This window comes from Clinocottus analis, unplaced genomic scaffold (assembly GCF_023055335.1).
Source record: "Clinocottus analis isolate CAN_PGR_092001 unplaced genomic scaffold, fCliAna1.0.p SCAF_3, whole genome shotgun sequence".
NCBI classification, from domain to species: Eukaryota; Metazoa; Chordata; class Actinopteri; order Perciformes; family Cottidae; genus Clinocottus; species Clinocottus analis.
In genome coordinates, this window is record NW_027176042.1 from 22465102 (window position 1) to 22477181 (window position 12080).

The window sequence follows — 12080 nt, forward strand, 5'->3', positions numbered from 1 at the left end:
CAGCAGCTTTCTAAACTGCTCTAAAAGTCTGTTGTAGTGAGAACGCTTTGTGTAAAGGGAGCAAAAGATATGCGTTTTTAAAAGCCTCACCTCGGGATTGAACCTGCGCACTTGCAGTTCAAGGACGGACACTCTACCGCATAAGCCGCACATATTGATAGGGCTTAAGGGCCGCATACTTCTGATGGGAATGTTGAACTTTCCAGAGCCGGAGTCGGGGCGGAGTGTAAAGGGAGGTTTTGTTTGGCAGAAACAAAGATGGGGAGGCTGAGCGTGAAGTGCGTCTTGTTTAGTATTCGTCCAGCTTCATGCGCCAGCAGCTGCTCGACCGCTTGGTCATCACATGATTTTTTTACTTTCATTCCAGATTAGACAACCAGCATGCAGCACTTAGGCAGCACTCCGATGGCTCTTACTGATAGCACTCAGTCGTTTGACTTTATTTGAGAAATTGTTCTGTCTTGATTCTTGTTGTTCCTACTTCGTACTTACGCTTGAATGCACTTATTGTGAGTCGCTTTGGATAAAAGCGTCAGCTAAATGACATGTAATGTCGTGTAAGTCACATTTCTGCAATGAAGCTGCACAATTGGTGCGAAGTGCCCAAAAAAGAAACATTCGGAGCAGTGTGTGATGGAGATGAGTTGGATGAGTTTTTATTTCTATTAACACACCAGCACTGGAGATCCAGCGTACGACCAAGATTACGCAGGAAAACCATGCTTTTCGAATATATATATATATATATATATATATATATATATATATATATATATATATATATATATATATATTTTGGGTATATATATATATATATATATATATATATATATATATATATATATATATATATATATATACCCAAAATCTTGAAATACAGTAGATATATTGATGGATTCTTACAATTTTTTATGAACAGATCGTTGAATGTTCTATATGATCAGACGAACCCTCCAATGGCTTTGTGCACATTTATGACTGTATGTGTTAAAATATGTTCTTGTCTCAATGATTGTTGAGCTGAACACTTCTTTGTATTGGCTACTTTGTCACATTTAATGGTAAATATACATATGTTTGTGTATCTTGGAGAGAAAGATGCGTTCACACCTTTTCAACTTCTGGCCAGTGTTGCCATCAGATTACGCGTTTCCATCCCAAACGCCAATAACGTCAATAAAAAAAACAGCAGGACATGCACAATAGGAAACACAGCATTAACATACAGAGCCGGAGAGCAAATAACCAAAGATAAAATGTTGCAATCCGCAAAGAATAGGATCTGATAACCAACACACAAAATAATATATAAATGCTCGCGTCATTGGCGATGCCGTCGAGGTGAGCAGCTCCGAGTTCAAGACAACGCACAAACTCCAGTGTCAGGGCGCATTTTTACACTGTCGCCTGGAAACCATTACTATTCAGACAAATAACCTGTGTTCTGCATCGTCAGAGTTGGGGATGTGCTCTTATATTTGGGCTGATAAACAATTGGATTGCGCCCAAGTCGGGGCGAGGGGTTGTGCAACCCTGAGCCTGTTGGGGTAGTTTGATGATAAGATGGAATTACTTTTGTTTTCATTGGAATGTGACATATATATATATATATATATATATATATATATATATATATATATATATATATATATATATATATATATTGTATATTAAGCATGTATATTAAGCCTGTCCCACATCTTTACTTACCTGTGTACTTTCCTGCTAAGTAAACATGACTTATGATACATTTCTAGCTATATACACCGTTCCATAGCATTTACAAAGACGTGTGACACTTTGAATATCTTTAAAACGAGAAGGAAAACAACACAATTAAGTATATTATGTGATGTAAACATTATTCTGAAGTCTCGAAGGCTTGTCGATCAGCAAGTCTATGAAGGGTTTGATAACTTGGGTACGCTTGATTCACCTTCCAGGGGCGTCTGAATGAGGCAACTTCTAGAAAAGGTCAATCAAGTGTATCTCGGTTTCTTATATATATATATATATATATATATATATATATATATATATATATATATATATATATATATATATATATATATATGTATATATATAATTAAATACAGAGACTATTCATTAGACCTGAGTAAATGTGGGTCAAAAGAAGAAGAAAAAAGCGTTTTCATTTTGGCAGTCGAGCAATCTCGTTATTCAACCGCCATTACTTTACTCTCGACCTTTATTCTGGAAGAGGCTTTTATTATTTTGGTGGTGATGAAACGCTGGTGACTCACAGGTCAGGGCCACGTTGCAGCCAATGAGGAGCTCAGCAGCATCTCAGGTGGACCACTCGTTTCTGCACAGAAAGTCGTAAGAAGGGAGCAGATTTTGTAAAGACATTTCGAACAAGGGGTGTCGAGAAGTGTCTGCTTTATCTCTCTTGATTCACTCGCTCGTCTAGAGAGCAACGTTTCCCCTCTTCTACAAACCCCCGAGCCGACTGACAGAAAGGCTGACACACCATCTACAGTATCTTGACACTTCCTGTCTCTATATTCCTGTCTGTCAGCAACATCTTCTGTTCCCCGTCCGCCCGGCTTCCTTTCCATAGCGCGGCACAATAACACTTATCACGTGGAAGACATCTTTGTTTGATACAACCAAGAAAGCAGTGTCAAGGGAAATACAGATATTTATATATATTATACATTGCTTTGAAACTACTAAACTCAAATACTACCATCATAGAAGGATTGTTGCCCCCAAAACAACTATAAAGACACAGAAAATGACTACAAAGAGTCAAAAAACAATTGCAAAGACACACAAAACAGGTGTGTTAGTTTAAGTAAGTGATATAGCCACTGGTGGAACGTTACTAAAACGACCTTTTTACTGTTAAGACGTACACTACCGTTAAACAGTTTGGGGTCACTCAGACAAATGTTCAGTTTCTTGGCAAGTTGTGGCAACGATTAGCCTTCATTTCATGGATTAGCCTTCATTTCATGGATTAGCCTTCACTTCTAAGAACAAGAACAGGCGGACGAGTTTCACAAGGAAGTTCTCCTTTTCTGGCCATTTTGAGAATATAATGGAAGCCACAAATGTGATGCTCCAGATACTCAACTAACTAGGATTTTTAAGGGTTTTCAAGGTTTTTCAAAAGGTTTTTTATTGGTTTTCAATGTTTTTAAGGGTTTTCTACTCATCCATTAGTCTTCTAAGGCGATTATGTACCATCAGAACACGTATATCTGCTGAAAATGGGCCTCTATACACCTATATAGGTATTTCATCAAAAACCAGAAGTTTCCACCTCGAATAGTCTTTTGCCACATTAACAATGTATAAAGTGTATTTCATTTAATGTTATATTCATTGAAAGAAACTGTGCTTTTCTTTGAAAAATAAGGACATTTCTAAGTGACCCCAAACTTTTGAATGGTAGTTTATATAATGCAACGACAAAGCTCAACAGCTTCTCAGCTGTGCCAGAACTTCAACCTCCAAAGACAGCGAATGCAACCTCCACATCCGTCAGTGAGCGGGTCCAACACATTAGGGATTGGCCCAAAATGTACAGATATTTTCCAGATGTGGGCATGAATATGTTGGAGAAACGTAGTGCGTAACGTTAATTTTATCGAGATTTGAAATGGGCCCAACGAACAATCCAAAGGTAGCCAACATATTTAACAGCTCGTAGCCGGTGTTTCGGTTCATCGAGTGTTATTTCCACCGATGTCGCCCGGCAGCAGATCCAAACACAACTGACATTTAAAGACGTCAGAGGGAAGCGGTTCTGCAGGAGACGAGCGAGAAGAGGATTTGACAGGGGAGGAAAGTGAATGGGAGGAAAGACGAGGAACAAAGAGCAGAGAAAAAGGAGAGGAAATGAGATGGGAGAGAGCAGAGGAGTGGGCTGGAGAGCACAGGGAAGCAAAACAAATGAGATAGGGAGCGCAGACGAGTCTGCAGACGTTAATCCCAACGGGGGAAGCGGCAATGATCCGTAAATGCTGCGACGTACACAGTCATCAGATATCTTTTCTTGAGCCCTAACAATATGTCACATTGTGGCGATACGGCTTTCCAATCAGCTGTGAAGGAGAGAGGCGACGGAGAGAGGGAACGGAGGAAATGAAAAGACAGGGAAGGGAGATGAGGTCGAGGATAGCGGGAAGACGGACGCGAAAACAGAGAAGACAATAGAAGTGCAGAGAATCGCGAAGGAAAGGAGATCCAAGGACTGGAGCTCGAGGCTCCGTCTCACAAAACACCTTCAAAGAGACGCCGCTCGTTTTGTCTTCGCCAAACTATTATTTCTTTGTGTCTTTCTACTTGGTCAAATTAAAACAAATACCATCCCCGAGGCTCGGCGCGTTGTCGCTCGATGCCGAAACGTTCCAGAACGGTATGCGCTCGTGTTTTCACAACAAACGGTGTTTTTGTTTTTCGCAGATTGAACTCAAGGCGACAGAGGACAGCGAGGTGGAGATGAAGCGGCCCGTGGGAAGGAGGCGGGACCAAAAAGAGGGATGCGAAGAGTTACGAATGGCTCTTTTGTGTGTGTGTGTGTGTCGGCGAGGTCAGTGAAGAGATTAGTCAGGTTGAGATGACCTGATGGAGAAACACACACACACACCTGGACACACAGAGCCTCCTGTAACACATTGGAAAAGACGTAACACACAGGATATCATTTCCCTGCTCCCATATTTTCAGAGCTGTGTTGAAGCATAAAATGAATCTGCTGTAATTCATAGACGTCTCATGAAATCAGTCCATATAAAAATTCACATGATCATGAACCAGGAAGTATGAAAAACCACAAAAACCCTCACAGGTGGAACACGACAACGGGTTTTAACCCTCCAGGAGACGAGACAGCAGAAGCCCATATCCAGTTATTTGCCACATTACTTAAAAAACGCCATCATCATCATTTCTGAAACATAACCAGGAACTTGTGTTGCCTAAACCTCACTAAGTTGTGTCCTGCAAAGTATATTAGAATAAACTAAATAATACTAAAAAGAGCGTACGCTTGTAAATTGTTGCGTTTTGCATCACTTTTGTAGGAAATAAAAAATGTGTAGGAACTTTTTCGTAAGACATCTAATGTGTGAGGAAACATTGGCCAGTTGGAGGATCAGTCATGGATGATAGTATTAGCTCCTCACGGCAATACTTATGTACACAAGGATGAGGCGCTACACACTTTCTGGTGACGTTGTCAAACCAACAAAGCGATGAAACTCCACCCTCAACAAGTCGCTTGGTATTTAAATGCAGGTTGGTTTAGTCGGATGAGGAAACTTTAGGTGGCGGCACACAGATTGGCTCCTAAAGGATTGTTTAAAAAGAGGAACTTTCCCTTTCTGTCTTTCCCTTCTACAAATCGGCACCTTCCTAAAATAATGGCCTAAGTAATGTTTTGACATCTCCTCGTGATACTGGCCACCTCTGGTAAAACCTCCTACATCCTCAGTTGACCATATCATGTGATCATACCCCTGTAGTATAACTATATGTCCAGAGTCCGACTTAGGCCGTTTTATTTGGCCTACGTCGAAAGACGATGTGACTTTTAAAAGCTTTTCAAGATGGCATTTTGAAGCTAGCATTTAAGCTAGCAATTTAGTTAGCATTTTTGTCAATGAAAATCTCATAATTTGAGCGATACAGTATGCCAGTTGTGCGGTGTCTCGAGTCAGGGTCAAGTTTTTGGGGTTTTCTAAAAAAAACCTGAAAAAAGCGACTTGGGCCATTTTTTTCAGGAAGGTGATGAAATGTAATATTGGATCATAAAAGAAACATATTTGAACCCGTGTGTGTGTGTGTAAAAAGTACCCACAGACTAGAATGGAGTTCAGCTCCATTGAAAACCCTTCTCACGGTCACAGACGTGCGATGACGTAGCGGTCGATGCCCTCGTCGACGCGCTGGAGGTCCAGAAACCGACAAACAGCGAGACGCAAACAGACACTCGCACAAATGCTCGCTGAAAAGAGACGCATTGGATTTCCCGAGACACCTCCACAAATGGCATGCAGACATGAACAAACAAGCCCACGCAAACACACACACACGCACACACACACACACACACACACCCTCACGCACACACAAACACCCTCAAGCAGGGATCATGTTGACATTCTCTGTGAACACGCCCGGCTGTTGTGTGCTATGTTTGTAATATCAACAGCTCAGAGAATGTGGAGGGAATGTTCGGGGCTAATCTAAATTAGATTGGGGCGGATTAGGGAGGCCGAGAGGGGGAGGCGGCACACTCCTCATTCCTCGGCAGTCGGCTTCAGTCGTGCAGACGCCGAGAGGCCGAGAGGCGGCGGCAAGAGAAAGTGTGATCGCGGAAGTTCGGCCGCGCTTTGGTTACACTCACATGGGAATCTTAAATGGGGAAACTGCGCTCACTGAATCCAGGAGGCCACACGCCTTTTTAATTTAAAAGCAAAAGGGAAGCCGAACTCACTACTTATCCATGTAGATCTGTAAAAAGTCTGAATTCATGCTTCGTCAGGTCTGTCTGCCCAACGACAAGCTAACCACTTTTAAAATGCTTGTTTTCTGACTGGAACGTGGATCGATTGGTGCTCAGCTTTGCTAACATTTTAGCAGCTCCATCAACATTTTTTAGATGTTAATACGGCAACACCATATGGTTATTAATGGTGTTTTGTCCGACCACAAAATATTTGTACTCCTTTTCTGATTCAACAAAAGCCTCCTTCCGACTCCTCTGGTTGTATAGAAGTGTATGCTTTGTGTGGTAAAGCTGCACTCACTCTTCTGACCACCAGGGTGCGACTCTTCTGGTTGTATAGAAGTATGTGCTTCATGTGTTGAAGCTGCATTCTCTCTCCTGACCACCAGGGTGCGACTCCTCTGGTTGTATAGAAATCAATGATTCATGTGTTAAAGCTGAATTATCTCTCCTGACCACCAGGGGGAGACTCCTCTGGTTGTATAGAAGTCTATGCTTCATGTGTAAAAGCTGCACTCTCTCCTGACCACCAGGGTGCGACTCTTCTGGTTGTATAGAAGTCTATGCTTCATGTGTTGAAGCTGCATTCTCTCTCCTGACCACCAGGGTGCGACTCCTCTGGTTGTATAGAAGTCTATGCTTCATGTGTTGAAGCTGCATTCTCTCTCCTGACCACCAGGGGGCGAATCCTCTGGTTGTATAGAAGCCTATGCTTCATGTGTTAAAGCTGCATTATCTCTACTGACCACCAGGGTGCGACTCCTCTGGTTGTATAGAAGTCTATGCTTTATGTGTTAAAGCTGCATTCTCTCTTCTGACCACCAGAGTGCGACTCCTCTGGTTGTTTAGAAGTATATGCTTCATGTGTTAAAGCTGCATTATCTCTCCTGACCACCAGGGGGAGACTCCTCTGGTTGTATAGAAGTCTATGCTACATGTGTTAAAGCTGCATTCTCTCTCCTGACCACCAGGGGGCGAATCCTCTGGTTGTATAGAAGTCTATGCTTCATGTGTTAAAGCTGCATGCTCTCTACTGACCACCAGGGGGAGACTCGTCTGGTTGTATAGAAGTCCATGCTTCACGTGTTAAAGCTGCATGCTCTCTACTGATTGGTTGTATAGAAGTCTATGCGTCTCTAAATCATCACTCCTCCTCAGTTCACATCTGACCACTTCTGTTCATTGGTTGCGGAAGAAATAAAACAAGGAGATCCAGGAGAGCAACGGGGAGCAGGTCCTCGTGGTTCTGGCTCTCCTCCACATCGGCGGGTTGATGGTGTGACGGCTTCACGGTGGTCTCTGTCAGAGAGTTTGTGTGCATGAATGTGATGGTAATAATAAATCATGTGAGCCACATTACCACAGTGGTTTAAAAAAAGAAGAAAAAAAACATATTTACGGTTCTTCCTCAGTTTCTTCATTATGATGGATTGGCTGATTTGCCAGCATCTGTTAGGCATATTTGTGTGTGCAAAAGAGAGAGAGAGAGAGAGAGAGAGAGAGAGAGAGAGAGAGAGAGAGAGAGAGAGTAAATGCAACGAGTAAGAGCTGGAGAGAAAGAATGTTTATTGTTCATTCAGAGTTCATACACATTCTGACCAATGGATTTCCATGACTTTAAACCAAATTTCCATGACGTTTAACCAAATATCCATAACTTTTCAGCAAATTTACACAAATTTTGAACCAAATTTACATGAGCAGTGAAAAGTGATAACATATAGTATTCAAACTAACAATGAGGATTCAAAGCCGACAGTAAACGTTAAATGACACAAATGAAAGAGAGACAATAGTTTGATTAAAAGAATAAACATTAATATAGATGCCTGTATGTATGCTGCTTATATTTTGAGCCTCTTTCTTCTAAAAGCTTTTTCATTATTTCACACTCAGCGTAAATGAACGTCATGAACACATGAATATAACGCATTTACAGGGATGACTTTTCCAGGTTTTCCATGACCGTAAGAACCTTTCACCAGGTCAAGTTCCTCATTCAACTGGCAAATAAACCCTTTTGATTGTGATTCTGCTGGATCGAGGATGTAGCAGGATGGTTTCACATCCTGTTGTCTTGTCCTCCTGAATGACGTCGCTCATCTCGCCCACAAGGTGCCCGTGTTGTTTTGTGCCGCATGGTCGCCAGAACGTTCTCCATCTCATATAAATGATGCCGTCGGCGCCACAGGGCGATGCATTCAGTGCAATAAATCTCGCCCAGAACCGACGGTTCGTTTCCAAAGCCGTTCGTTTAACATTCCTTTGAAAAAGTGTTTCCGAAAAAATACTTCTCGACTTTTGAGAGGAAGATCCTGCAGTTTTCCCCCAAATGACACTTTGATGTTTTCTGTGATCGCGGGGCGACGGATGGAGCTCTAAAAGCTTTAATGAGATTTACCCACATGACTGGAGGCCATGTTGGGGTCTGATCTCCTTAAAGAAATTTGAAAAAAAGATCATCTGAGACCAGCTCACTTTGCTTGGGCAAATAAGGAGGACCTGAAGGTCACAAGTTCACCTGAAGGTCACAAGTTCACCGCATGACCATTGTCAGTGTTTGCCCTGTTGACGTTGGAACAAATCCTCTGAACATCAAATACGTTTCTTTCACTCCCATCACATTTCATCTCTCCGTGACTTTTGTTTTTCACTGCGACACCTCGATGGAAACACAACGATCGCGACTCCAAAGCTGCACAAAATGTATTTTGTGCAGAATAACAGAGTGACAATGACACAAAAAGGCAACAATAAAAAAATCATTGATCATTTGTTTTCCAAAGATTGGCCAATACCAACAATGGAGTCACTCGCAAACTCACACTTGCACACTAACGCTTGCACACTCACACACTTCCATACTCACACTTGCACACTCACACATCCCTTTGTTTGCTGTCAGGACGATATACTCAACATGTTTCAATAACCTTCAGTAAGTGTGAAAGATGCTCATTTCGTCCCGACAGCGTTCAGATGGAACCAGCAGCCCAAACGTTGTTTGCATCGCGCCCCGAGGCCTCGTCACGGCTCTGATGCCGCTCACGGGAACGCTCTGCACAGAGCTTTATTTCCTCCTTTCCTTTTTTTCTTCTTCCTCTTGGAACCAGCGCTGTTCGTCTGGACCTGTACACACACACACACACACACATTGTGGTTGCAGATGAAGCAGCTGTCCGGACCCTTCCCGCTGTTGCTGAGCCAAACACCGGATCAGCGCCAGGATATCGCAGCCACTCCAAGTCGACCAAAAAAAAAAAAACCCCAACAACCTCTGTGCAGAGTGAGAATTCAATCTAGATGATTCAATTTCACTAAACTAATCGCGAAGTCTGTGATTATTTCTCGGCGGGATTCATCGACCGCTCCTCGGTGCGCTTCCCGACAAAGTACGCGAGGCGGCTCGGCGTCGGGGAGATGAGACTTGGCACGATCCGGCTGAAGCTCGCCGCGGAGGCAAACATGGAGGTGTTATTGCTGTGGCCTTCCACTTCCTGACAGTAATGAGGGTTTGACGGTCAGTTAAAGATGAAATATGAAAGAAGAGAGCGGCCGTTAATGCGACCCTACTTGGTGATTAAAGGACCCATTTCGATTTCACAAAAAGTGAAAACGTGATCACAAGTTCTATTGAAAGTTGCCTTACTGAAAGGAGAGATATCTATCGTTGTAAAGGACATGATGTCAATTATAAAGCAAGTTAAAGGGCCTCAATTACAGATTTTCCTATGCAATTGCGCTCCCTCGTATGTCTGTTTCCGTCTTAACCTTCCTCTTGTGTCAGGAGTTCTTGCGATCGCATGTTTTTAATTTCTGTCAGGACCACTTTGTCAAAGAAACTGGACCCCCTATGAGACTAAAAAAAGACAAGCGATGAGGCGGCTCGAGCCTCGTGCCGGCGGTAACGATGTCGGGCGGATGAAGACCAATCGGCCCATCTGGCCTGGAGCACCGAGACGGGAAGCCGCAGCTGATGCCGCTTCCGAGCAGAGAGATCCAGCAGCCCTCCGGGATCGGCAGGAGGAGGCAAAGGCAAGTGGCAAATTAAGCTTGGGATATGGGTTTCCCTCCTCTGCCACAGAGGGAGGCTCTCGTTGGCTGGCTCGAGGTCGCGAGCGAGTCAGAGGAGACGAGAAGACAGGAAGTTAAGTTGAAAGTTAACGTCCCTTTCCTGAACCTGTCAGCCTCTAGGCGCTTTAAGAGTGTAGATAAGCACTGAGGGTTAATTGTTACGTCAGTTATAGAGAACTCTCCACTTCTGACAAACCCATACAAAGCTGTGAGGAAGACTGATTCTCGTAGTGAGTCCACGAGGACCAGAAGCACCCATTCCTTCAATATGTGATTCATTTTTTTTGCAGGACTGGGAGACGAATGCTGTCGCCTTGTGGTTTCAAATCACAAATAGATGGGATTCCAAGCAGGTTGTTGGCGGATGGATCCAAACAGCTCAGCTGTCCTTCAATGGAGGACGGCTGCAAACGGTGAACAACAAAGCACGCATGATGGAAAATATCGCATGAACCATGAATCATTCTTTATGTAGACTCAACAAAGCCAGATCGTATATACACAGCCAATCAAAAGTTTGGGGGTCGCTTCGAATTGTCCTTATTTTTCAAAGAAAAGCGCTGATTTTGTTCAATGAAGATAATATAAAATGAATTAGAAATGCACTCTGTACATTATTAATGTGGTAAAAGACTCTTTTAGGTGGAAACATCTGGTTTTTCAGGAAATATCACTCCAGTGTTCTGATGGTACATTGTGTTTAGAAGACTCATGGATGAGTAGGAAACCTTCAAAAAGCCTTGTGCAGTGATGTTACACAGCTAAATAAACAGCTCTGCTGGTGAGAGATATAAAACTGGCCTTCCTTAGAGCTCGTTGAGTATCTGGAGCATCACATTTGTGGCTTCATTATACTCTCAAAATGGCCAGAAAAAGATAAATTTCATGTGAAACTCTCCAGTCTGTTGCTGTTTCTAGAAGTGAAGACTATTCCATAACACAACTTGCCAAGAAACTCAACATTTGTCTGGGTGACCCCAAACTTTTGAACGGTAGTAGAACGGCATTTTGGAAGTTCAAACCGGGGACAAAGGATCGTTTTTATTTTCAATTTTACTTCCAAAGCCTGGAATATGAGTTACTCATAAGGACCACGTAAGGCGCCTTGCAGTGGATTAATAAGTGGAACTGAGGAGCGCCCCTTTGTTAAGGACAGTGATGTGTGTTTAGCAAGCAGAAGACAACCTCTAATAATTGGGTACATTTCCATTAGAGCAAAAAGAAGAAGTGCGAGCTGCCACGGATGATCGTTCTTCTGGCCGCACGTCAGCTGGTGTGAAGGAGCGTCCTTGGGGGAATCACACGCACCGCACAAAAAACACGATGCCCGAACAAAGATGGCGACGGCCTCTTTGCGCCTTCCTCGGGACGTCTAACGCGATGACGAAAGTGATGCCGAGCCCGAAGGAGGCCGGGCGTGTTCGTCCTCAGGTAGAGGCATACCCAGTTCCACGAAAAGAGAGCAGAGATGCATCGATCTGGGTTTTGAATTTGGATCGTCCTCTTGCCAGAGAATCATCTCAGA